The sequence below is a fragment of the Oxyura jamaicensis genome, chromosome Z (assembly GCF_011077185.1).
Source record: "Oxyura jamaicensis isolate SHBP4307 breed ruddy duck chromosome Z, BPBGC_Ojam_1.0, whole genome shotgun sequence".
NCBI classification, from domain to species: domain Eukaryota; kingdom Metazoa; phylum Chordata; class Aves; order Anseriformes; family Anatidae; genus Oxyura; species Oxyura jamaicensis.
The window spans coordinates 48,094,959-48,121,006 of NC_048926.1; the positions used below are offsets into that span (position 1 = coordinate 48,094,959).

The 26,048-nt window shown below is 39.3% G+C and overlaps 1 protein-coding gene across 3 annotated transcripts in view; it reads left to right on the forward strand.

Moving 5' to 3' along the window:
* The first annotated feature begins 17,182 nt into the window (after positions 1 to 17,182).
* The window catches only part of SYK (spleen associated tyrosine kinase), a 59,448-nt gene continuing 50,582 nt past the window's right edge, over positions 17,183 to 26,048 (forward strand). For 2 of the 3 annotated variants that reach the window (XM_035310647.1, XM_035310649.1), the window contains exon 1: positions 17,183 to 17,431. The gene's annotated coding sequence lies outside the window, so the exon portion shown is untranslated. Of the gene's footprint in view, positions 17,432 to 24,381; positions 24,409 to 26,048 lie in introns of all 3 variants that reach the window. The other variant, XM_035310648.1, reaches the window with a different exon arrangement.

Consider the following 26,048-nt stretch of genomic DNA (forward strand, 5'->3'; position numbering starts at 1 on the left):
GGGTAAGAGACAGGGTCATCAAGGAAACCCTAGCCACACACCTAGGCATATCAAGTTGAGCTGTCCATGCTGTATGTTGTCAGCAGTAGAACTAAAAGCAATGGGGTAAGAAGATAGATTAGAAGTTTCTTGATTGGGAACAAAAGAGAAAGGAATAGGAACTTCTAAAAAGCTGTTGAGTTCTAGGAACAATCTGGAGGCAGTGATGTGGAGTACTGCCAGTTTTCTCTGTTGAGGCTTGCTTACAGCAAAATTGCAAACTACACACTTCCCCTTGAATACTTCATTTTTTTCTAGCACTAATTCTACTAGGCTCTGTATTCCAGCTCTGCTAAATGGTGCTGTTTGCAATAACCAGGTGAATCAGGCATGAATGTGAGTTGTTTCCCAGTTTCTGCCTCTGTCCTTGAAGAGTTATTCATATAGAAAAAAGGCCCAATTTTTTACCTAACAAGCATTCCACCATGGATGTCAGCACATAGCACCTTACTGAGATCTCAAACACAGTTAGCTGACACATCATAGGAAAATACTTTTCTGCAAGATATCAAATGCAGTAACAAATTCTGCAACCATCCTGAAAATCAAAGATTTGACGTGATTTAAATGACATCAGATGGATATGCAGGACACAGAGGAAAAATCTGCCTCTGTGATGCAGTTCAGAAAAGTGCAGACAGATGGAGGAGGAAAAAAAATAAAATAAAAAATGAAGGGCTTTCTGTGGACTCCTGTGTCTTTTACGTGGGAACTTCCTTATTGATATTCAATATGACATCTTACTCCTGCTAAAGCTTACTAAGAAGAGCCTACCCTGCTGAGTTTTGCTCAGTATTGAGACATAATGTGCTAGGAAGGTTGTTTATTTTAGCAGGATTACTTAGGGTTTTCCAGACATTTTGTCCTACATCATGAAACTCTGAATACAGCTTTTGCTAGCCAATTAATTCACATTTTGGCCAGCCAACAGTGGAAAGCCTTGGATTAAGTAAATGGACTGTATTCACAGTAATCATGCTTTATAGCAATATTTATAAGTTGCTACATTAAGCTGTAGCTGGGCAAAGTGCTGCGAGTCATATATCTCACTTTTTGTCAGAAATCTCAGTATGAGCACCCTGCTTGAAGATTAGCTTATGGTCCCCCCAGAATGCAAATTATACTTAGGAAAAAAAAAAAAAATACCTCAAGTAGGTGTTTTCCCTTTGACAACAAGAGAACATGGAGACTCTATAAAGCTCATTAGGTGTTACATCATTAATTATAACATTATAAAGTGGTATGATACGTATGACATCTGACTGAGGAATTTTTCAGATCATATTCAGGCCATCTCATTTTTTTTATGTGTTACATAAAATATTGTATGCAAATGGGCATGGCAGAGCATGGCTGATGTACACAAAGGAAGTGCACAAGTGTCAAGTAGCTGTAAGAGCTACCATCTATGTGCAAGTTTAGATGTTTAGATACTCTAAAAAGTATATAATGCCAGTCAAGACATTGCATCAAAAGTAGTGGTTCCCAAACTAAACATAATGGTCTCAGTAGGAGCTGTGGCACACAGATGTGGAGGGATGAACTGAATGACAATAAACTTGCAGAACTGAGAATTGTAAAAGGAGTCATAAATCTGGGGTCAAACTGGAAGTGAGGTCATGTTTGTGAGTTTATATTCAAGGAGATTTTTATTTTTTACCCAAATCCTCATTAGAGATAATATATGTAATTATTTGCTGTGAACTCACCAAAATCATACAGGAACATATTACAATGCTGCTTTGGAGCTTACTGCTTACTTGGCACCTTGCTGATTATTTGATATGACCTGGCTACCATGCTGTGTACAATGACACTGAACAGGAGTCTTTCCCTGTACACCAGAAACAGCAATACTCTGTTTTTTTTTAAGGTATCTCTGCAAAAACATTTTGATTACAGTTGGCTCTATTACTGCACCATTTACTTGCCACCGATGGCCCTCTCCATTCAGTGTTTTAAGGTCAGTGGTAGTTTGATCAAATGATGTTTCACAGCAGAGATTTTTAGTCATTATGACTATGCTAAATAACAGGATATTAAAGTGCACAGATATCTTTCTCGTCAAATATTTTGGAAGATACTACTCTTCACTGATGTTCCTATTAATGTTAAATAAATAAATAAAAGAAAAAGACAGCAGAACAGAAGCTTGTCAGGATACTTTGATACTTGCAGAATCTTCTGAAACCTACATTTTTTGTTGACACATCTTCCAGCTAAGACAACAAGACAGCAAATGAAGTGTCAAAATAAACTCTGTAAAGCCCAACTGAATTAATATATAATTCCATTGACATTAATTTGGACTGCAAAAACAGTAGTTCAAAGTGGAATTTAGTCTTTTAGTTTTAGGTAATACATATTAGTTTGTGAGTTGAAGAGATTATAATATTTCTTTTAAAAAAAAAACAAAACCAGGATGCTTATTTGTTTTCAAAATTATACTAATAAGAAAATTACATTGTACAGTATTTAATATCTATGCTTACTTTATAGCTAAATCAACTGTGTGATAGCCCTTAACTTAAACTAAATGCACAAAGGTCTATAGCCATTTATATGAATGTGTGTCATCAACAGAACATGCAGAGTTATATAATTACCAGTGAATGTTCCCAGAGTTCACTGAAAGAAATTATAACATCTATGCTTATTAATTGAAGTAAGTTAAAGTCTTCTCATCTTAGTCACAGTTCTTACCTAACAACAATTAATCAGAAATCTCTTTGTTATTTGAAGAAAAAAAAAAATAAAAAATCATTTCTGAGTTGTTAGGAACTTCATTTATGTACCAGAGCAACCTTTATCTGCACTATATTATTCCAACAGCAAAAAAATACTTTATAACCTTTTTTTTTTTTTCTTTTTTTTTTTTTTTTCTTTTTTTTTTTTCTCCTCTATCGTGGTCTCTTTCCTTAAACATTTTTATATGAAAATCTAAGTCAGGACACGATTTTGGAAACTTACCTAAAACTGTATCCTACATGTCAAAATGTGTGTCCAACAGTATTAATTTTGATATTCTTCCAACAGTGTTGTCTGCGAGTACCAGTTACTAGCCCTATAGCTGAGACGACTCCATCTGAGGCTTATCAGTTAAACGATTGCAATTCAGACAGCTGCAGTGGAGAAGGTGTCACAGCTTCAAGCTGGCATCCCGCTCACATATTTTCAGCCATACATAAGTTAGACATCTAGTCTAAGCTGCCTCCACAGTCTACAGAGAGAAAAGAAGGGAGAAATCCAGTAGAGGAATTGTTCCGTGTATAATGGACACTTACCTTCCTATAAAATTAATAATCTTTCAGCAGTGTCTTTGTCCTTGGTTGGAGTCTAGATAATCAACTGTTCCTAAATATACAAACTATTTAGATGATGAAAGATGTGTGAAATTAGATGAGAGGACTCTCATCCTTTCCCTGTGTTGTGGATTAACATGGAGCCTTTATGCAGGGTGTGAATTGTACGGTGTGAATTTGCACCCTAACATATCACAGATTAGTTTCCTTGGGTAGGCTGTTTTCAAGCCTGACACAGTCAGTCAGTCAGAATTGTGGTCCTACTGAAACAGCTTTTTACCCAGGCTTAGTAAACCATTTAAATTCAAAATATCTAGCCATGCATTATATCTATTTTGGCAGTTTGCAGACAATGGAAAACACATCTGTTTGTAACAGAGATTGGGAAACTATGTGAGGTGGGGGGTGTATCTGGAGAAATGTTTCAAGAATTCATAACAAATGGGCCATGAGAGCATCACCATGTAATCTTCAACAATGTTCAGCATCAAATTGTTATCTTCTAATGACATACCACTGGCTTGTTTGAAATTAGGGGGTGTTTTCAGTATGAGTGTCAATGGGCAGGAATGTTTTAATTTTTGTCATCTCAGGCATCACCGGTGCCCCCAAAATGACCAAGAAGTAAACATGTTTGGAAACAAAGTAATCCCAATACTTTGTTTTAAGTAAGCTGTTTTTTGTATTCACTTTTGAACATGTTACTGAAACTCTAGGTGGAATTCATATTTAAATCTTTATTTGCCAAACAAACCATGCATAAACTGTTATATCTGGGCTACTGAACAGAGTAGGGAAGGAACCAATGCAAAACATACCACAGTGCTGAGGAAGTCCAAATATCAGGGTGTGAGAGCAGTCAGCAAAGGCTGTGCTAGCTTTCTGAGGAAGGCAAACCCACAAAAGACAGCCTGAGTGCCCAAGCAAGAGTCACACGGCATAAGATTACCCTTAAAATACTTCTCAATTAATTTACTTGTAGGTTTTCCCAGAATTACTTTAAATTGGTTAGTTGGGCTCTTAAGCTCCCTTCTTTTTCTCTTTTAAAAATATACTAGTATAATAAATTCTTATGAAAATTGACTACTGAAGTCCAATACCTGTATCGTTGGCTTTTAATTTCCTTTTATATGAAGCAGCTTAAAAGCAAACTGAGGCAAACTGAAAGCTTTAAATTATACTGCGAATAATGTAATGTCAGACTACAACTTCATTGTTCAGAAGTTGTACAACTATAGCTGTCATTCAGCTTTCAGAACTTCACTCTCAAAAATGCAGTTAAGGACACCAGAACAAGTACTGCTGGAATATATGATGATAATAGGAGGAATCTGCTACCTGTTTCACATGGCAGAGATCTTTCCAGTAGCAGAGATCTTTCCAGCTTATTTTAGGCAGTTTCTTCCTGAATAATGATTTATAACTTTCTGAATAATGGTGACCATATCGGCTTTTTTATTTATTTATTTTTATTTTTTTTCAGGCTATAATTTTTGTGAAAAATAAAGGCCAAAGTCTACTCCATGTAGAATCAAGTATCTACTAAGGACTGTGAATATTTGCCTATGACTGGGGTTATGAGTTCTTACTGTGCTACAGACCAGTTGATGGCAACCTAAAACAAACTAGCATGGATCTGCACACATATAAAATTCACCATAGAAGATAAAATCTAGTATATTCTCTGCAGAGACTTGTAGAAAAATAGACCTAGAAAGACCGATGAGAGGACATCTATGTCTAGCTTCCTTCCCAATACTGGCTAATAGGAGCTATATGCCAGAGACTTGTTTCTGTCTGAAGACCTTCAGAGGCAGTGATTCCACACTATCTCTTCCCTCTACTACTATTCACTGCCCTCCTTACTAAAATGAACTTTCTTTGTAACCAGGCCTTTTTTCATTGCAGTTCATGCACCTTATTTCTTGTCCTTGCCACTTTTCAGAGACAGGGAGAACAGATTATTTCTTTCCTTCCTTTTTTTTTTTCTTTTTTTTTTTTTTTTTTTTTTTTTTTTTCTTTAATACTCCTTTTATTATAAAAAGGCAACCATCATGTCTTCTCTTTTCTTCTTTATGCTAACAGCTCCACAAGGCTTGGTTCCCAGACCTCTGACTAGTTCTGTTGACTGGACAATTTCTGAATCTCTATGCTCTGGACATGTTCCCTATATTTTACTGAAAACTCATGTACCCAGAGCTTGAAAAGGCACTTCAACCACAGCTTTAGTAATGCTGCCTATAGCAGAAGAAGGATTTTGCATACTTTGTTGGCCATTTTCTCCAAAAACTCCAATGCATTGACTGGGACATTTTGTAGCATCATTATATTGTTAATCACAATTGAGATTGATATCAAACCTAACCTCACAATAACTTTCAGATGAACTCCTATCTCCTGTTGACTGTTGTCCCCCATTTCTGCCATTGGTACTCCTTCCTATATATAAATCTTTTTGTTTGTTCTTCTTGAATTTTCATTCATTTTTACTGAGCATTTCTCTACTTTGTTTTCCACTTTTAATTTTAATACTGCTTTCCAACCCACAATGCCTCCCAGCTTCATATTCTGTGCTGTTTTATCAAGCACCTTTTGTATTCAGGCATAACTGAATAAATAGTTTGTGCAGAGAAAAAGCTATAGTGTGAGCTCCTTATTCTACATTGTCATTTGAGTAGCAGCCTGTAGTTCTGTGTAACTAAGAAATCATCAACACCTCTCTTTCTAACCCTATGAAGTAAGGACTGCAGAAGTTGTTCAATGGCTCTTAGGAAAGCTTGGACCATCCTCTGCAGCCTCCATGGTGTCCCCTCACTGAAGTTACGCAAAGTGCCCTAGGTGCAAGAGAAACAAAGAAGCAGGTCAGATATATGCAGTATGGTCACAACAGGTCTATTGGCCTGTTCCACTGAAGGTCAGGGATGCTCTACAGAGCCCCCCGTCCCAAACAACCCCATTGCTCCTTGTTTTATATATGCCTCCCCTCCAAATAAACAAACATTACATGTTTTTACCCTGGTTTTGCTGACATCATATACTTATTTGGTAATTTCAAGCCAATAGCAACTCTGCTGAACCAACACCACCCTGTTCACTGTCTTTTGATGTCCTCCAAACTACTGTTCTCTGTTCACTACACGATGTCTGGGTTTCTCTTATTATTGTCCTATTAGTCTAGCTCAGTTTAGTTGCAGCTGGCCAACAGCTTATAACTTTCCATTGCATGCAATGTTCACCAGCTTTTTTTTTTTTTTTTTTTTGCATTGTTAGCTGTCAGTCAAACCTTGAGGGAAGATTAGACACCTCTAATATTGTCACAGATACAAGGAGGAAGGAACTGCTACAACCATGGATCAGAAAGAAGGAGATGCCCTGTTGTTCTAACTGATTCCAACAGAAATAAATAAATAAATAAATAAATAAATGAAATAGAGGGTGTGTGTGTGTGTGTCTAAGTGTCTATCTATTTGTCTGTCTGTGTGCCCTCATGCAGGCGTGCACATGACTGTGTGTGCATGTGTGTGTGTCTCTGTGTACGTGGACAGATTACTGTGAAATAGCCTGGGAGATGAAGACTACTGGATTAGACAGGATCATTTCCACTAACCGAGACAGTCTCACAACAGAATTTACTACAGAAAGAAATGCAACCAGAAAATAATAAAGATTCTGGGAAGCCCTTGTGGTGAAATCAAGTCATTGAAATTTGGAAACCAGACAAAGTCTGCTGAGAATTTTCCCCGGAAAACAATATTAAATACAGTTACAGTTACATTGTACTAAAAATAATCTTACTTAAAATCTTTGAAGCCATCATCACTCATATGATGAAAGCCTTAATAAGAAGTATGTGCTCTTAGGAGGAATCTGTGCTATTACTTCTGAGTAACTGATATAAACTCTGGAGCTTCCAGTTTGTAACATTTGTTAGCAATGGGCACAGACTGATCTGAAGCCAAATAATGGTATTTTTTTTTTCCAAAAGATTTTCAAGTTCATGTATCACAGCTGGAAGATATGTATAAACTGTAATGACACAGAAATAAATATGTAAGGAAAATGAGACTTTTATCTTTTTGAGTGGGTTTTGTGTTCCTCAATCTGGTAAAATCCTGTAAGTGATGAAAGCATCACCTTGCTATGATTGTTATGGAATTGCCATGATTCTGAGTGTAAATATTTCATACTCTTTATAAGCTGAGTTTCTGCACTTTTTTCCAGCAGGGCAGGGTCTGATTATATTTTAGAGATTCTTATTGGCACAGATTTTTATTTTCACTCTCTCTCTCTTTCTGTGCATATGTGTGAAAAATACTTTTTTATCTCAGCTGTCACATTTTCAAGATAGAAGAGCAGTAGAGATTTACTGAAGTGAATAACATTGTTGTGTCATAAAGCTCTCTGCCTCACTAACATTTTCAAGGCAATCTTTTTCTCACACCACAGCTTAGTTAAGGATTGTGTGGTGCAGTGAGAAGGCAGTTTTCTGTTATTACCTCTTACTGTGACTGAGTAAAACTTACTGTAAGATCAGAATGACATTTTGGGAATCCTCCCTGGCACAGCAGCTAGATTTCTACAATGTTATTTACTTTTTTCCAAATTAATTAGTATTTCATAACAAAATATTGTATAGTGCCATCTCCAACTGACTGAAGTGTGAATTCAGAAAGTAATTTTAGACCCTAGGCCAAATTAATCCAATATTTTTAACATTCTACTGCTCATTCCTTATTATCCAGCATTGTCAGCCATTAGAAAGTAATTCAAAATGAGAGAAAGTGCAGACGGACATGGCAGTAATTATTAGTGGTAGACTGGCAGTCCTGGGGAAAGGTACTTACAAACTGATTTACAGAACAGGCATGATTTTAGCTTGGTAACACTACTCAGATACTATGCCTCAGGTAAAACTCAATCATTTTAAGTGTCCAGTGTAGATAGATCCTACTTCCCATCGTCCTGTTTTCTCCATCAACTGGGCTATCAGTTAAACCCTGTTGTGGAAATAATGATTTTCATTTATTATATTCATTTTCTTTTTTCTTTTTTTTTCCAAATAGCCAAAGACTGTATAAGCCACCGGTAATCACCTATGCATTTTACCTGCTACTCATTTTTACCTGATGTAGGCATTTCCTCTTTTCAGTTGGAAATCCTGGGATGAAAGAGTTCAACTGATCACATGGTTCACAAGTTTTCTTGTAGATCCTTAAATCAACAAGAACTTTCAAGAAGATTCTTAAAACAGAAAAGAACATTTGAATTAATGAAAATCATAGTAAAGATTTTTTTATCTTTCTCCCTTTCTTACTTTCTAGCCCTGAAATCATCTCTGAACATTTTTTGTCATTTGGGGAACAGTGAGCATAAACAAAAAATAAAATGATGCAAATGCTGCAGATAGAGTTGTAGCTGAAGTTCATGACCTTTCCAGAAGGCCCTGTCGTCAGCTGCTTATAACTTCATCAGACCATGATCCCTCACTGAGTTTTTACATGCTCTGGTGCCTGCATAAAATTGATTCTTTCATAATTTCACTTTTAAAGTTTGTCAGAGATAGCTCGTATTAAAACACTAGAATAAAGGTATCTTTGTCAAAAAATACTTAGACCTATTCAGTGACGAATTCTAACTCTGTGAAGTGAAACAAGGATTCGATATATGTCATGGAGTATTTTGAGTGGAAGATATCTTGTGCTGTGTGGTAACTATAATGAGAGCTGACGAGGAATCCATCAGCTGTCCTCCCTGCTGCCCCGTGCGGCCACTCTTAGCCACCCTCCCAGTAAAGGGAAGAGGAGAGGGAGGAAGGAAGAAGGGCTTTCCTCTCCAAAATACGATGAGCCAACAGACTGACAGGCTCACTCAGTTGCAGTGGAAGGTATCCACAGAGGAGGCTCCATGCACAGTTATTGTGCTTTAAAGTTTTGTGTGTATGTACAGTATCACACCCCTTCACAAGCAAGTCCTAATTCTTCAAAAAGTGTCGAGTTAGGCTAAAAATTCCTGTGCTCACAGGAAATCCATAGCAGAACTCATCTCCACCCAACCTGAGTCACTGTCAGAGCAAGTGAATCTTGTTCATGCCATGAGTCAGGGTTCCTGGAAAAGATGGCTTATGGGCCATGCAATGTCAGAAGACATATGCAGTGAAGCAGGACGACTTAAAACTCTACATGACCTTAAATTCTAGCAGTTTTTAACTTTAATTATTTAAATTTATAACCTCAATGTTCTTTTACTGTGGTATTTCTAAGTGTGTGTCCATACTTAGTAGATACATACTATTACATACACCCTCTTTAGGTAACATCTCATTCTTTTCTTCTTTTTAGTTTTTATTTTCATCTTCTTCCTACCCACACGCCACTATATTATTATTTGTCATGTTTTGTTTTACACCCACAGGGTTGGGGATTTGCTTTATAAATCTCTGAAATGTCACCTATCCCTAAGGTGCTATATAAATAAGTTGAAAAAATAAATCAGAAACTTATTTTGTGGGCTCATATTATTATGTTTTGCAGAACTGCTGAATGAGATGTTTATTGTTTCAGCACATTGAAAAGTAGACTTGATGTTCTCTCATAGCTTTTTCATGTATTTCATTGTATTCAATACAAAATACGTTGTTTGTCTTAGTTGGTTTAATGCAGTACATGGTGCCACTAAGGAGATAGAATTTCAAAGCAGTAACTCTTAAATCATGTGTTAACGTAGTACAATTTTTCAAAAACCTATGCTATCCTTTCACTGACACTCACTCTACTGAAAGAAAGATGAAAGCCCATTTCTTTGTCATACAAAACTTACAGATAAGACACATTAAGAATATATAAATTATGTCTATAGATAGAGAGAGAACAGAAACAAACAGATGATGCTGGAAAATCCGAGTGTGTGTGTGTGTGTGTATGTAAGAAGTCTCAAAAAGTAAATCAGCTATCCCTAGAGGCACATAACTTACCGCTGCCTTATAGTAACACAGATGCATACAGATGAATACATAATTTGTTCAAACCAATGCTCATCAAAGATTTCCATGTGTTTGAATATGAATGAGCTAAGCTGAGATAATGGAAACTTAGAAATTAGATTTTACAACTGTATACCTGACATCTGTCACACACACACACACACACACACACACAAAGATGATTGTATGCAGTCAAAATCACAGCAAACATCTGTCATTTCTTTTAACACTTTTTTTATGAAGAAACCTATATGTATCTTTGTGATCTTGTGAATGCTGATATCACCCAATCAGTTGCCGGAATTCTCCTAAGGTACCCAAGTAATGGGCTTAGCAACCTGAGTGGTTCCTTAGCTCCACAGGCTAACTGGGAGCACCTCTCTCATTTTGTTACCTATGATCCATGTTTTAAAAGGTGCATGAATCAAGTTGGGAAAGCAATAGCCATTTGGCTGTAACTGCTGCAGACCACATAGAGAGAAGAATAATTCATTGAAATGGAATGAAATGAAATGACATGAAATTAAACAAAATGAAATGAAACAAAATGAAATGAAACTGTATTTTCCAAGGGAAATAAATAAATAAATGAATAAATAAATACATAAAAGTGAGGAAAAAAATAATAAAAAAAAAATTATTCTTCCTGGTCCTTTTAAAGAAGCCCAAATTTCCAACTGTTTGATTTTGTCTCTGACACATCATGCTTTTACAACAGAAAATAAATAAATAAGTAAGACTAACAAAAAAGACGTATCTTTCAAGAACTAGTATATAGTGTGTGTCTGGTCATTAGAGTTCACATGCTGTTATAGTGCTGTGGTCTTGACACACCGGAAGGGATATCACTCATGTGTGGTTAATGTTGCTGGACATAATTAAGTGCTTTTACTTCCACCCCTAATGAGGGCTGTTTGCAATATAGTATGTGATTATAAAAGGGCTACTCTTTACTGTTTTCTCTTTCTGACTCAGACATCATGCCTACACTTAAAAAATAATCTAGAGAGATGTTCTTTTCTCATATAAAGCTCATTCATTTAACTTCTCAGTGCAGCTTTAGAAGAGTTCTATGAGCACGGTTAGACACAACAGATATTACAGTCATTGAAAATAACTTTTAAAACTTTATTCAAGAGGTCTGCTAGACTTAAAGTCATTGCTGTATAAAATCAATCTAAATAAATTGAATGTCAAACAAACTTCTGCTTCCTGTTTCCTGCTTCCTATGAGATCCCCGGCAGTTTCAGTTCTCAAGTTACAAATATTTTCACATTTACACTTGCACCTATTCTGACAGAAATTTGGTTGAGACAATTGTTCACATTCTGAAGGCGAAACAACAGATACAGCCCATATTTAGCTGGCCCATACTCTGGAGCCTCATTTTGAACTCAGAGTTGAGGTTGTTCCTCGGTTCTTCACTCTGACAGTATTCCATGGCTGTGTGGCTGCTTCCATTCTTGCACAGACCAGACAGACCTAATTGGTAGCGTCAGAGAGGAAGAAAAACAATTATCATGCTGATATATTTCTTTTTCATACCTTTGCATAATACTAAAGGCAAGTATGCTTTTAAAGGCACGTTCCTTTAAAAAAAAAAAAAAAAAAAAGGTTTTTTTTCCTTAGAAACCATTAAAGATTTTTTTTCTAAGACATTTAAAATTCCCACATGTGTATACATAAATATATAGAAAAAAAACATGCCACTAGACCCTACCAAATTTTGGCTTTATTTTCTGTCTTTGCTACAATATGACTCAAATAAAATTCAGAAAAACAGCCTAAAATTTTCTGATTAGGAAATTCTTCTGCTTTTTGGAAAATAAATAAATAAATAAATAAATAAATAAAGTCTTACTGAAGACAGACATACAGACATTTTTCTAGCTGTTGGAAGGGTGGTTTATTTTTGGTAAAATCCTACTGTATATCCAATGTTAGAAAATGAGTACCTGTATAAATGGCACATTCACTTGGACAGCCATAGTTCTGCTCCCCTTATAGAATAGAAGGCATGTTATTCAGATTTTCACAACCTAATATGGGAGAGATTCTGAAGCCAATTCTATCAGTTCAAAGCCTTCTGAACAACCTTTTTATTATTATTATTATTATTATTTTAAATAAGAACAATCAACAACAACAACAAAAAAAACCCTTCAGTTTAGTTTTACATATTTTTGGAAGATTTCAGAGACAAATTATGAAAAAGTAAAGTCTCAAGAAGCAAAATATGATGGAAAACAGAAAAGTGTTATTTGCGCATCTCTAAGATATTCTGTCAGTTACGACTTCTCATCAGCAGCAAACAAACTCAAACTAAATAATATATGAGAACTCCTGACATTAAGGAATTGTATGTTCTCACTGTAGAGGCAGGAAAATACGTTGTGAGAACAGATGGATAATATTTTGCATTATAAAAAGGCAGCCTGAGACAACTATAGTGAATCCTGAGTTAAGTCCAGACAGTTTGGTGAGAGAAACATCTGTGACTGGGATGCAACATCAGCTCAGGTCTGACAATGTGTTAGTTAAGTGCAGTGCTGTGGAAACGTGATTATATCTTTTCCAGTGCTAGCTCTATTCCAAGAAACACAACATATGCTTTCTGTGCATCAACCAAAATTTGTGACAATTATAACATGCTTTGATGAAATGACAAAGGGTGTGTCACCACACTCTGTTCTTATAAAAAGGAGTAGTTCTTGTTATTTGAAACGCCCTTTCAGCTCACTTAGGAAGCAGTGTGTTTCCAACTTAATTTATTAGTTCTGAACAGTACAGATGGCTGCTAATTTACTTTCTAGAAGGGTTCAAGGGGTTAAGTATAAATGCACAGATGTGGACTGGGTCAGCATTTCATCTAAGCAAATAAGAGGTCCTAGACCACAGTGCAAAGATGCAAAGTGGCTCTTTAGGAAGCAGCTTACCTCTGTGGTAGCAAGAATAAATCTACGTCTGGATCCACACTGACTGTTGCACTCTCCCTCTCTTGTACAGTCCCCAGTCCTTAGATTAGGGAAGGGCTCATTAACAAAGACATGACATGAGATGCCCAACTAATACATGTCTCTCTAGACCATGGAGTTTGTGAGAAATACTGTAGAAAAGACCTGTAAGCTTGGCTGGTAATGAATTAGCTTCATACCTTCTGCAAGTATGTTTATAAATACATAAATAATACTATTTCAGTAATTCATACTATTTAAAGTCCAAACATGTTTCAGTTGGAAAAAAAAAAAATAGGACTTTTGTGGGACACTATTAGGATTATACTGGGAATACTTTTTTGGGAGAAGTAGAATGTCTGCTACTAATTTCTCTTAGGGACCTGTAGTCTGTATTTACTGATGCCCTAATTTCAGCCTAAGCCTGTGTGCTTTCAATATGCAAGTGAATAGTCTTAGAATTCAATTTTAGACTCTAAATGCCAATGCCTGTTACTATGTGGCATAATAGCTAATTGTATTCTATGTCCAACCCATACAGTCTCCCTTAACAGTGTGCTTCCATTCATTAGTGTCATGTTTTTATATTTCTGGGATGGTTGCACAGGAATGCCTACCTAGGCATTAAACATTGCAGCATACACGAGGTGGTACGGTGAATTGTCCTGTCCATTACCTGGTTCCCCAACCAGGTGAAATCACAAACAGAACAGGAGTGAGAAAATGTGTACCCTAGCACATCCAGTCCATACTCCAGAAGGTCTGTACACAACGAATCACGAAAAAAGGCTGATGTAGCTATTATGACTTCATGACAAGGCAATCCTCAGCTCCAGCATACCGGCTTCCAACACCATTCTTGTTTGCTCTTTGAGACAGTCCAAGATAGTTTTCAGAAGCAGAGAGATCCAGTATTTTACACATTTAAATTGTTCTGGAAATTGTGCTGAAACAGAATCTTTCCTCATTATTACTCAATCTTATGACAGTTAAAAGATGAATTTGTTTTGTTTTCTTTAGTTTTTTTCTTTTTTGTTTTTTCTTTGGGTAACAGAAAGAGGCCAATGGATAAGAGAATGCGGTCCTTACTTTTTGAGGCTTCTGATCCACCTTAGTTCATTCTGACTGTAATACAGGAATATTTATTTATTTATTTATTTATGGTGTAAAAACATTGCTTTCAAGCTACTGGTTTTTGGTTTTGTATAATGTTGTTTACTGCTATTGTGCTAACACTGAATTACTGCTTCCTTCAAAATTAAAATGAAGTAGACAATAAATAGCTCCCAAATAGCATGTATTTTTGTCTAAAGCATGACTGAATTCAATGAGCTGTGCAGAAATTTTATATTCCTTAGGCAAAATGAGTCACTTCTATGTTCTTCTCTTTGTTTAGACATAGAGTCCCATCATGCTGACACTAACTGCTTCTATCACAGATAGATGCCTTTGACTTTAGCTGTAAATAGAGTACAGTATCAAGAGTTTGTAATTTGAACCTCAAATGAGATTGTCCATTTGTGGTATATATATTGTGTTGCTACATCTTTTTGAGATTTTAACATTCAATGAGACAACAAAGTGTCAGCCTAGCTTAAAACATCCTTTACTGTGGAAATAGAGATGGCATTTTAACAAATGCTCAGCTTCACTTTTTACTTACCTGGAGAGCAAGCTGTAGCAGGACCGCTTGAGCTGGAGCAAAATTCAGCCCTTGCCAACTGCAACTGTTTTCATCTGTTTGAAACAAACGAGTTAAATAAATTTCATCACTGACAGCAATACCCCTCTGCTTCCACTTCTTAGGCCCTGTGTGTTCAAGAGGCCATCTGAATTGCTGTCACTAGGCAGGAAATTCTGCCAGATCATATGTGGAAATGCCAGGCCCGCTGATGACTGCAACAGTGTAACGGTATGTAAGAAATGGTCTGAATTTTTTTTTTTTTTTTTCAATCCAGACTTTGTCTACACTTAGTAGCTGGACTAAAAGTTAAATTCAGCTTTAAGCATGAAGTTTCACTGTAAAGAGTCATGGCATTTTTCCCAGGCTCCAGCTCCCCCACCTAGCATTAGTTGATACGGCACATGGTTGTGTGGTTGCAAAGCCTCCCACCACAGTAGATGTATTAAGGAAAGAGGCAAGTCCTCAGAAAGCAGATGTCTTTCAAATTGTATTTGTAACAAACTAAGCATCAAGACTTCCTCAGAGGAGGATTACAAAGGAAATGATGGCAGTTGTTGTATGGAAACCGCTAGTGGGAGGCTACGAAGAAGCTATTAGTTTCTACTGAATGCGTTCATACTGGGCAGGAGATTCCACAGATCTACTGAACCACTCCAGACGCATTAGACATAACTTGTTCATAGCTGTTTTGCCAGACATAAATTTTCCCCTCCCCTTCCCCAAAGAGAAGAATTATTTTACGTTATTGGTAACTGGCTTCCTAAAGAGTACAGCCATACATCACGGAGGCAGGGGGGACAATGAGCAGTCATGTCACCTCCCACAAGCAGAGTGATGCCCAGGCAGTCTCTGAGCAGTAGCCACCTCAGAAGACAGCACTGCCCCCTGCCCTTCTCCATCTACCCCCATGCTGATTGCTGGGTATGGTATGGAATATTCCTTTGGTCTGCTGCGGTCAGCTGTCCCATCTGTGTTCCCTCCTCTTACTGCCCACTGCTTGCCAGGAATAGGGCCAGAGTGGGAAACACAGAAAGCCTCAACGCTGTGCATGCAGTGTCCAGCAACTGTCAAAACAGCAGTGTGTTACTGATACTGTTTTAGTCAAAATCCCAGACATGGCACCATATTGCCTGCTATGAATAAAGTTAAATCCACCCTGGGCAGGTCTAGTACTCTTGCTCATGTATAATTTGAAGTCATGAAGTATTTATGATATTTTATTAATTTAAGATGAGACTTCTACTTAAAAATGAGTTCATAGCACAGTAATGACTTTCTAAAAGATGTTTCCTGCACATTATGCCCTGTTCACATTTGGATGTTGTTAGGAGAAGAGCCATGCCATCAAAACATGTCCAAGAACTGGGCTTTTATTTATTTATTTATTTATTTATTCTAGCATATAGGCAGTGCCAATATGAAGCTTATCTACCCTAAATCAATTACCAAGTCCTTCACTGAAACAGAGTGAAAACAGAGACCTTTATAATCGGTACGAGACATGAGGCTTTTGTACTTTGGCAGCCCTACTAACTACAAGGGATGTGGTCCATTTTGCAATGACAAAAGAGAGTCACTGTTTCCTCATAGAAGATAAGGTTTGTGTACCATGCTGCTGTAATGCTGAGACAGGCTTCACCTCCCAGAGGCACTGCTCATCATGGACGGGCTGTGTGCCACACCGCGCAGTCACAGCTGATGGAGACGTGCTGCCTTGGCTGAGTCCGAGGACACTTGTGCCACTCGCCCGCCCAGGATCAGTTCATCCCTGGAGAAGGATGGTTGCCACCTTTCAGCTGCATTGGACCACCTGTGGTGGGAATTGGCTCCCCATCACTCGGGGTACTGAGGAGATTTTGAAGAGAGTGCTTCCTTTAGCTATGTTTTGAGGCAGGGGAGTCTCCTCCACACCAGGAGCAGCTACAAAACTAGAACATATTTTTGATGGAAATACATCTTGAGTGAAATATAGGATGAAGGGGAGATGCCATGCTATGACAGGCCCCTATGTTGCTTCAGTGGGAAACTATTTTCCCTCTCCGAAAGCGATTTTCTCCCCCAAACCCACCAAGGTCCCGAAACACACGGGACTCCACCATTCCTTTTTATTCCTTTATTCCTTTTCTCCCACGTTTATCGCCCTCGGCTCCTCCACGCCGAGAGCGGAGCTGAGCCCCGCGGGGTCCGGGGCCGTGCCGAGCCGTGCCCGGGGGAGGGCGAGCGCGCAGACGACAGACAGACAGACAGACAGACACCCCTTGAGGAAGTGGCCGGGGCTGCGAGAGAAAACGAGGAAGCAGCGGCTCCCGCGGAGCCCAGCGCGGGTCCAGCCCCGCTCCCGGCGCTTCGGCGGCCCAGCACGGCTCGGCACGGCTCCGCACGGCTCGGCACGGCCCGGGGGAGCCGCCCTGCCCCGCTTCGCTCCCGGCGGCAGCGGCAGGAGGCGGCGGCGGCGGCGTCCAAGCGAGAGGCGGTGAGCAGCGGGGCCGGGGCTGTAGGAGCGGCCGCTCCGCCGGGCGGTGTGGGGCGGTGTGGGGGGCGGTGTGGGGGGTATCTAGCCCCTCTCCGGGCAGAGGGAGGTTGGAGAAGAGAGGAGAGGCGGGGTGGCTGCGGGGCTAGGCGCCGGCGTCGCCCGTCGGGAGCTAGCGGCCATCAAACGGGGCTCCGGAGGATGCACCGGGGGGAGACGTCGGTGGAAAAGGTACAGAGCTCTGTGCCGGCGTCCGAGGAACCCAGATCTGGAATTTCAACGGGGAAAAGTAGATTTAGCTAAGCCCAGCTGGAGATGGGTTTTAAACAGAGTGCTATTTGCACAACAGCAAGCGGCTGTAGGGCTTCCGAGTGGTGCATGATACGGCAAAGTCTTGACACCCGACAAAATGTCTCTAAAAACGGGCTTCTTTCTTATCAAACTTCCTTATTTTGTTTCTGACAAAGCAAACATAGAGTGTGACTAGAAGTGTTGAAAGCAGGGTACTGCAGGCCTGATGACCAACTCATTGCCAATCACTTCTTGTGCGTGCCAACATTCGTTTAATTTTCTTATTTACTGCCATACTGCTTAAATTTTGTGCTGGAGGTTGAAGTGATGTTATCAGGGCCAAAGCTGAGCAATACTTTTGTTAAGTGGCACTGACTCTACCAGAAGTGGTATACGGAGTCCCAGTTTGGCCAGATAGCATGATACATTGTAAAATACTTCAATTTTAAAACAAAATTGTGCCTTTAAAGGGAATGATCTGCTCCCAATTTATTTACTTTTTTATGTTCTTTTCTGTTGGGCTTCTTTCATGCTCTCTTTGTCCAAAGAAGCTTAGGATCTCCTTACACTTTGGGCTGAATCTGCTGCCTAATCCATGGGCGCAGCCATCCGGTGCAGAGCTAGTATCAGCATCTGAAGCTGTGTATTCTTACAGGCGTGGAGGCCGTAAACTACAGCAGAGTGCAGCACATTGAGGCAGCCCACTTAGAGGAACTGTGACTTTTTTTTTTTTTTTTTTTTTTTTTTAATCCCTCTCTTGAGCATTGAGCGATAGACAGACAAATAAGGAAGTTTGAATGTTCTTTATATTCTGACAGTTTTCCTGTGGGGGAGAAAGATTATGGTTTGGTGAAGACAAAATAGTTTGAACTGAAGGGTTTGGAATCAGTTAACATGCCCACAAAAGACTGAAATAGGTAGAGGTAAGTAATTGCTTCAAAATTCAAATTCACTTGAAATAACTGCAAAATCCCAAGGAAATAGTTTTGAAACATTCTGGTTTTGCTTGTTTTCAAAAACCTTAACAGCATAAAATGAAGGGTGAACTGTGATGCTCTTCCATTTTCACACTGCGGTTCTGACACAAGTGCAGGACTCGACCCAAAGTTGCATGAAGACAGAAAAAGAAAATTGTTTTTAGAAGCAGATGGAAGGTTATGTTGAGAACAAAATAACATTTTAGAAGACTGATGGTAAAATTATAAGCTGGATTTAAGCACCTGTGAAGATACTGATAACAAAAAAATATATGGGAATGTAACCAGGGTCTCCTATTCTTTCTTTTGGATCTGTTCTGCCAGAGACATTAGGAGTGAGAAAAGTTACTTCTGAAACGTATGTTGTGTTTAGAGGTCATGGAATCACAATCATAATTTTTATTTATTTATTTATTTATTTTTTCTCCCTAAATGCTTTTACAATATGCAGTATTTAGCAGAAAGCAATGAGTCTGCTGCTGGCATTCCTGGTTAGAATGTTATGACTGTAAGCAGTTGTGTTTGCATCTGTACCAACTGAAAACTGAAATTGTTTTCCTTTTTTTTTTTTTTTTTTTTAGCTTTTTTGATCAGTGCCTGGAGATTTGTTGTGTGCACATCAGCTTAATGTTTAGCTGCAGAGTAACAGAGCTGAAAATGGGATCTTGTATGTTTTATATCTTAATTACAAGGAATACAATAAATATCTTTGAATATGAGTGATAATTACAGAAAAATCATCCCAATGAGCTATTCAAATTGTTTCTTTTGTACTTAGAGATAATCATGTGATTATGTGAGTTCCTAACTTGGGACAAACATACGTGTACCACTCAGGCTACCCATGTCTTTGGATCTAGAGTGAAGAGTCCTTTTTAAAAGATGAAGATGTTTGTGAGCACAAGTAAGGTTCAGTCATTAGAATGAAAACATTTCACCTTGCGAGGGTTTGCAGGATCAGTTTCTTAATTTCTAATTTAGGAGGAAAAAAGAAAAAAGAAAAAAAAAAAAGCAATTTATTAAAGTTATTAAGCGAAACAGTTTCATAATCCAATTTAACAGTATTTTTGCTTGTCTTTGACAAACTAAAATCTTGGGGAAAGAGGTGACACTACCTCACTTTTTTATGTTTTAGCTGGCATTTCTAGGGATGCTTGTACAGATAGACATTCCTAGTATTTGCTACGCTTTGACAAAGAAACATTAAAATTTTTTGCAGCTTCAGTTAAGCATTTTGTTTTCTCTTATGGGAAAAAAAGAGAAACCCTGGGTTTTGCAGGATCCTCTTACGGTGCAGACGGTAGTAAAATACACAATTACTAGCATTTATTTTGAGTGTAGTAAAAATAATTTTATCACAAAATTAATGGTTAAGATCTGCATTTTCAGCGTGTAATTTCAGGTTTCAGCAGGAAGGTTACATAGCTAGTGTCATGTAGCTTTTAATTTCATGATACGGGGTAACATGGAGGCATAAAATTAAGCAAAATAAAACCCTTGGACACCGACTTCTGTGTTGCTTGTTGGGGCAATGAGGAAATGTGAGCATTGCAATTGTAAGAAGTGTGAAGGAGCCTTTATTGTCCTGCATCAAACCAGTGGAATACAGAAATTGCTGGAGGAATGGATAATTGATATGTTTGACACCTGCCTCAGAGAAATAAAATAAAACTTAGTAGCTTGTCTTTACATTCCAAAGCTAAATTTAGGTCATAACTTCCTGTCCCTGTACATACAATGACTAAGTGGCCACTTCTTTAAATGTGTTTGTTGAAAAGAAAGAAAGGGAGAATGTTTTCGAGACCTGTTTTTCGGATCCTCATGTTCTAAGGACACCGCAGTGTTTGCAAGATGCTACAAGCCTTTCTGCTTTACTGGGTACCAGAGCAACTACAAATTTAGCAAGGATGAGAATCTAAACAGCAAGCATGCAGAAGTATAATACAGAGTACTGCTTTGTGCAGTTTCACTATCACTCAGTTTGTAACTAGCTTATGTTGGAAATATGTTAATTTAAATGGCTAGAACTACCTTGCCATTTGTCTGGCTTTGTCTTTCCTTGCCTTGGGAAAGTGTTCTTCAGGACAGGTATGGGATGCCAGGTGTCCTGGATGGATAAATCCTAATATGTACAGCAATTTATCTTCCTTTCAAAATGCAAGAAGATAGTACAGGGAATATTTCAGAGTTGATACTTAGTAAAGATATCAGAGGCACAAAAATCTTTTGTAAAAAAAAGTATGATTTGAGGCACTAGGATGTAAATCCAGCCTCGTAAATCCACACAGTAACTCCTAGGCTGCAGATGGAGCTGAAGTTACAGGAATGCAGGAATCACAGTTGTGGTTGGAGGTAGCTAGAGAAAACACAGGCAGGAAGTGTTAGAGTAGAATATATATACACCAGGGAAATGAGTGCACAATCAACTAAATATTTTAACGTTATAAAGTAAACAAAAATAGAGTTTGACTTTTTTAAAAAAATACTTAAAAATTCTTATTTTAAGCAACAGATTCAGTGAAACAAGTAAAAGGACCAGGGGTCAACAATGAATGTATCAGCCACAGCTGTCCTGCACCCTTCCTCCTGCATAGTCTCTCTTATTATTCTCCTTACCTTGGACTAGATAATGAAGTAAATGAGAAAAGGAAAAACTTTATTTTTTAGACCACAGAGTCTAAAACATGGAAAGCCTGTGGGGTTTCTCTTAGTTAAAGCAAATGTATCTGAGAGCAGAATTAGACTTTAGGATGACGAGCTAAAATGTTAAAATGGATGTCACTGCTGATCACCAAGTGTGAAGTTCTGCTTTTAAAAATTCTCATTCAGATTTCACAACTGGCTCGACAAATTTCAGCAGAGTTAATCTTAGTTAAAAACAATGTCGTAATTTTTTTTAGAAATGGTATTTCTTGATTTTTGGTAGGGTTGCCTGAAAAGTTGGCTTCTTAATTTAGATTGAAAAACTATAGCTAGAAACTTACTGTAAAGACAGATTTCTTTCAACCTCTTTAAAAACATGGCACAGGAAAATTTGAACTGAACCCCCCTTTTTAACATATTGTTTGGAAAGAACACAGAAGAGCAAGCTGGCAGGTGTTCTAAGCAGGTGATTATGGATAGGTTCCGACTCTGGGAAACTCAGCCCAAATTTGATAATGCAAATCAAGAAAACAAGTTAACTGTATGTAAAAACAAAAGCAAGACTTTGGCAAGGTGAAGGTCTCCAATATCTGAAATACAGGGAATGTAAGTGAAGGAAGCAATATTAATGTAGTCTCTCTTTGACATACAGTGTTAGAACTTACAGCTGTATTTCAAAGAATACATGATATTTTGCTCAAAAGTTAGTAAAACCAATCAGATGTTTAAGTAAGGATTATTTTTGTAAATCAGGCAGAGGATTAGCTGTCTTCTGAATTAGGGAACCATCATGCAAATTTCTAAGAATCACACCAAGCTGTGCTGTGCAGTCAACACACTGGAGTGAAGCGATGCCATCCAAAGGGACCTGGACAGGCTTGAGAGGTGGGCCTGTGCAAACCTCATGGCATTCAACAAGGCCAAGTGCAAGGTTCTGCTTCTGTGTTGGGGCTATACCAAGCACATATACAAAGTGGGCGGAGAATGGGTTGAAAGCAGCCCTGAGGAAAAGGACTTTGGAGTTTTGATTTATAAGAAGCTCAGCATGAGCTGTCAATATGCACTTGTAGCCCAGAAAGCCAACCATATCCTGAGACACATCAGAACTGGGGCCAGCAGGGCGAGGGAGGTGATTCTTCCTTTCTACTTTGCTCCCATGAGACCCCATCTGAGGTACTGCATTTAGTTCTGGAGCCCCCTGCATAAGAAGACTTGTTGAAGCGAGTCCAGAGTAGGTCCATGAAGACAATCAAAGGGTTGGAGCACCTCTCCTATGAAGACAGGCTGAGGGGTTGGGGTTGTTCAGCCTGGAGAAGAGAAGGTTCCGGGCAGACCTTACAGTGGCCTTCCAGTACCTAAAAGGGGCCCACAGGAAAGCTGAGGAGGGACTCATTGTCAAAGAGCATAGTGATAGGACAAGGAGCAGTGGTTTTAAACTAAAAGAGGGTAGGTTTAGATTAGATATAAGGAAGAAATTCTTTACTGTGGGGGTGGTGAGGCACTGGAACAGGCTGCCCAGAGAAGCTGTGGATGCCCCATCCCTGGAAGTGTTCAAGGCCAGGCTAGATGGGGCTTTGGGCAGCCTGGTCTGGTGGGAGGTGTCCCTGCCCTTGGCAAGGTGGTTGGAATGAGATAATCCTTAAGGTGCTTCCCAACCCAAACCATTCTATGATTCTATGTGTTATTTAGAATAATGAGCATCAAGACAAAGAGCATAGTTCTGACCAATTCTGGTCATGCATACGTCAGGACAGGCCCAGAATCATAGTGGGAGTTAAGGCAGGTGGTACTGAGTGAATATTCTGTCCTCACATCACAGGAGGCAAGAAACCTGCTGCTGCTTCAGGTTAGCTGAACTACTTTGTGACTATCTCCATCCAGTGAGCATAACAAAGATTTGGTCAGGTGCACAGTAGTGCAGGTAAATATCCAGCAAGAGTGAATTCAAATTAACCGGAGCCCTCTTTCTGCATAGGATGCAGTTTTCTGTTAGCCTGCTGTAACAACTACCACCACTGGGCCATTTGGCAGTGTAATCACTGACATTGCACAGAGGACCGTACACCATGAGTAAAGAAGCCTGACTATGAGCTATTTTTTTCCAGATTGGCCGTTTGTCATGCAAGAGCTAGGGAAATACTGCCTGTTGGCGCAGAACGTGTTGAGGCCAGGTGCATCCTCTCTCTGCCCAGAGTGATAAACGTGCCTTGTTGAGAGTCTTTCACTGGTCCAGGTGCTGCAAATAGGCTTCCTCTGTGGGAGGAAGGAGAGGGCTCATCTCTCTGCATTGCAGTTCTCGAACATTCTCGTGTTTTATGTGAGAGGTAAGGGTACAGTTCATCCAAGTGGTCGTTCACTAGCTAAAAGGGTTTCCTGTCTCTTACACTGGACTGTTGATTCAATGATGTGCTGATTGGTAGTAGAGTATTTTCACTATGTAGTCTACCTTTATAATGTATGTGTCTTCATAAAAGCTAGCCAGGAAGAGCTGGCCCCATTTCTGGAAGACACTATTTTTGGAGAAGGCTTCCTTTGATCTGGCTTCTAATTAGAAAATTATTGAATAGATTTTATTTAAGAAACTGACCCTTAAAGTTGGCAGTCTAGCTGCGTAAACCAATATCACATTACTGCCTCTTTCTCTCTGACCACCCCTCCCCAAGAAAGAGAAAAAGAGACCAAAAAAAAAAAGGGGGGGGGGGGGGCCGGGGGTAGAAAGAGGGGGGGAGGGAAGGGAAGTGTTTTAGGAAGGTTTAGTGACATTTTGATGTGTTTTGGTTTTACTGTGACTTCTTGTTCATAACTATTTTGTTGTAGTAGTCTCTGGATTACAACCAAAGTCTTCTGTAAAAAGAATATATTCCATCTGGAAACATGCTACGCTGACATGCTCAGTGTCACTCTGTCATTGAACCTGAAAATACCCAGGCCATTCAATGGGAAGTTCCAGTTATTTTTATCAATTCTTCTTGCAAGTAGACTGATAATGTTTTTGTTTTGCTCTTCACATGTTCTCAATGACTTTATATGTTCATTTCACAGCTCTGTCTAGCAGCAGTGATAGCCTCTGTGATATGTAAAGGTGCTTTACTTTCTCCTGTTTGAGTGCTATTATTTCTGTAAAGAGACTAAACATGAAATAAACAAACAAACACGCAAACAAACAAAAAGAGAAGAACATTATATAAACGAATTTTATATATCCCAACGGTACTGAAGGAGCTAGTAGAAATGTAGAAAGCCACTTTCCATCATTTATCATCAGTCCTGGCTATCTGGGCAGATCCCAGTTGACTAGAGGCTAGTAAACATGAGGCACATCTACAGGAAAATAGACCCTGGGAACTCCAGGCCTGACAGTCTGATTTTGGTTCTGGGGTAGGTTATGGAGCAGATCATCTTGAGTGCCAGTACTCCAGCACATATAGACAGGGCAACAAGGTGATCAGGCTCAGTCAGCATGGATTCATGAAAAGCAGGCTGTGCTTGATCTCCTTCCATGACAATGTGACTTGTCTGTGGATGATGGAAAGGCCGTGGATATTGTCTACCTAGATCTTAAAATGTTTTCCACAGCATTCTCCTGGAGAAACTGTCTGTTCATGTTTGGATGGGCATACACTTCACTGGGTAAAAAACTGCTGGGTAGCCTGGCCCAAAGAGTTGTGGTGAATGGAGTTAAATCCATGAATGAAGGTCAGCTGACCTCCATGAATGGAGGTCAGCCACAAGTGGTGTCCACGGGAGCTCAGTATTGAACCCAATTCTCTTTATTATCTTTACCAATGTTCTGGACAAGGGAACTGAGTGCACCCTCAGAAGCTCTGCAGATGACACTAAGTTTGGTGGGAGCATTGATCTGCCAGAGGGTAGAAAAGCTCTGCAGAGGGATCTAAAATGGCTAAGTGCTGGGTCTTGCATTTTGGTCACAACAACCCCATGCAATGCTACAGGCTCGGGGCAGAGTGTCTGGAAAGCTGTGCAGAGGAAAAGGATCTGGGGGTGTTGGTCAGTGCTCGCCTGAACGAGCCAGCAGTGTGCCCAGGTGGCCAAGAAGGCCAACGGCATCCTGGCTTGTATCAGGAATAGTGTAGCCAGCAGGACCAGGGAGGTGGTCATCCCCTTGTATTCTGCTCTGGTGAGGCCACACCTCAAGTACTGTGTTCAGTTTTGGGCACCTCAGTACAAGAAAGACATTAAGGCCCTGGAGTATGTCCAAAGTGTTACGAAGCTGGTGAAGGGACTAGAACACAAGTCCAGTGAGGAGTGGCTGGGGAAAATGGGAGAAGTCTGAAGAAAAGGAGGCTCAGGGGAGACCTTATTTCACTCTACAACTACCTGAAAGGAAGTTGTGGGGAGCTGGGGGTTGGCCACTTCTCGCAGATAACTAATGCCAGGACTAGAGGGAACGGCCTCAAGTTGCGCCAGGAGAAGTTCAGGTTGGGAATTAGGAGACATTTCTTCTCAGTAAGAGTAATCAGGTATTGGAGCAGGTTGTCCAGGGAGGTGATGGAGTCACCATCCCTCAGGGTATTTAAGGAAAGGTTGGATGTGGTGCTTAGGGCCATGGTTTAGTGCGTAATATTGGTGGTAGGGTGATGGTTGGACCAGATAATCTTGGAGGTCTTTCAAACTGTAATGATTCTATTATTCTGTGTACTCTTCTGTAGTCACTGAAGAGCCCACAGCTGGTGGGACAAATTACATCT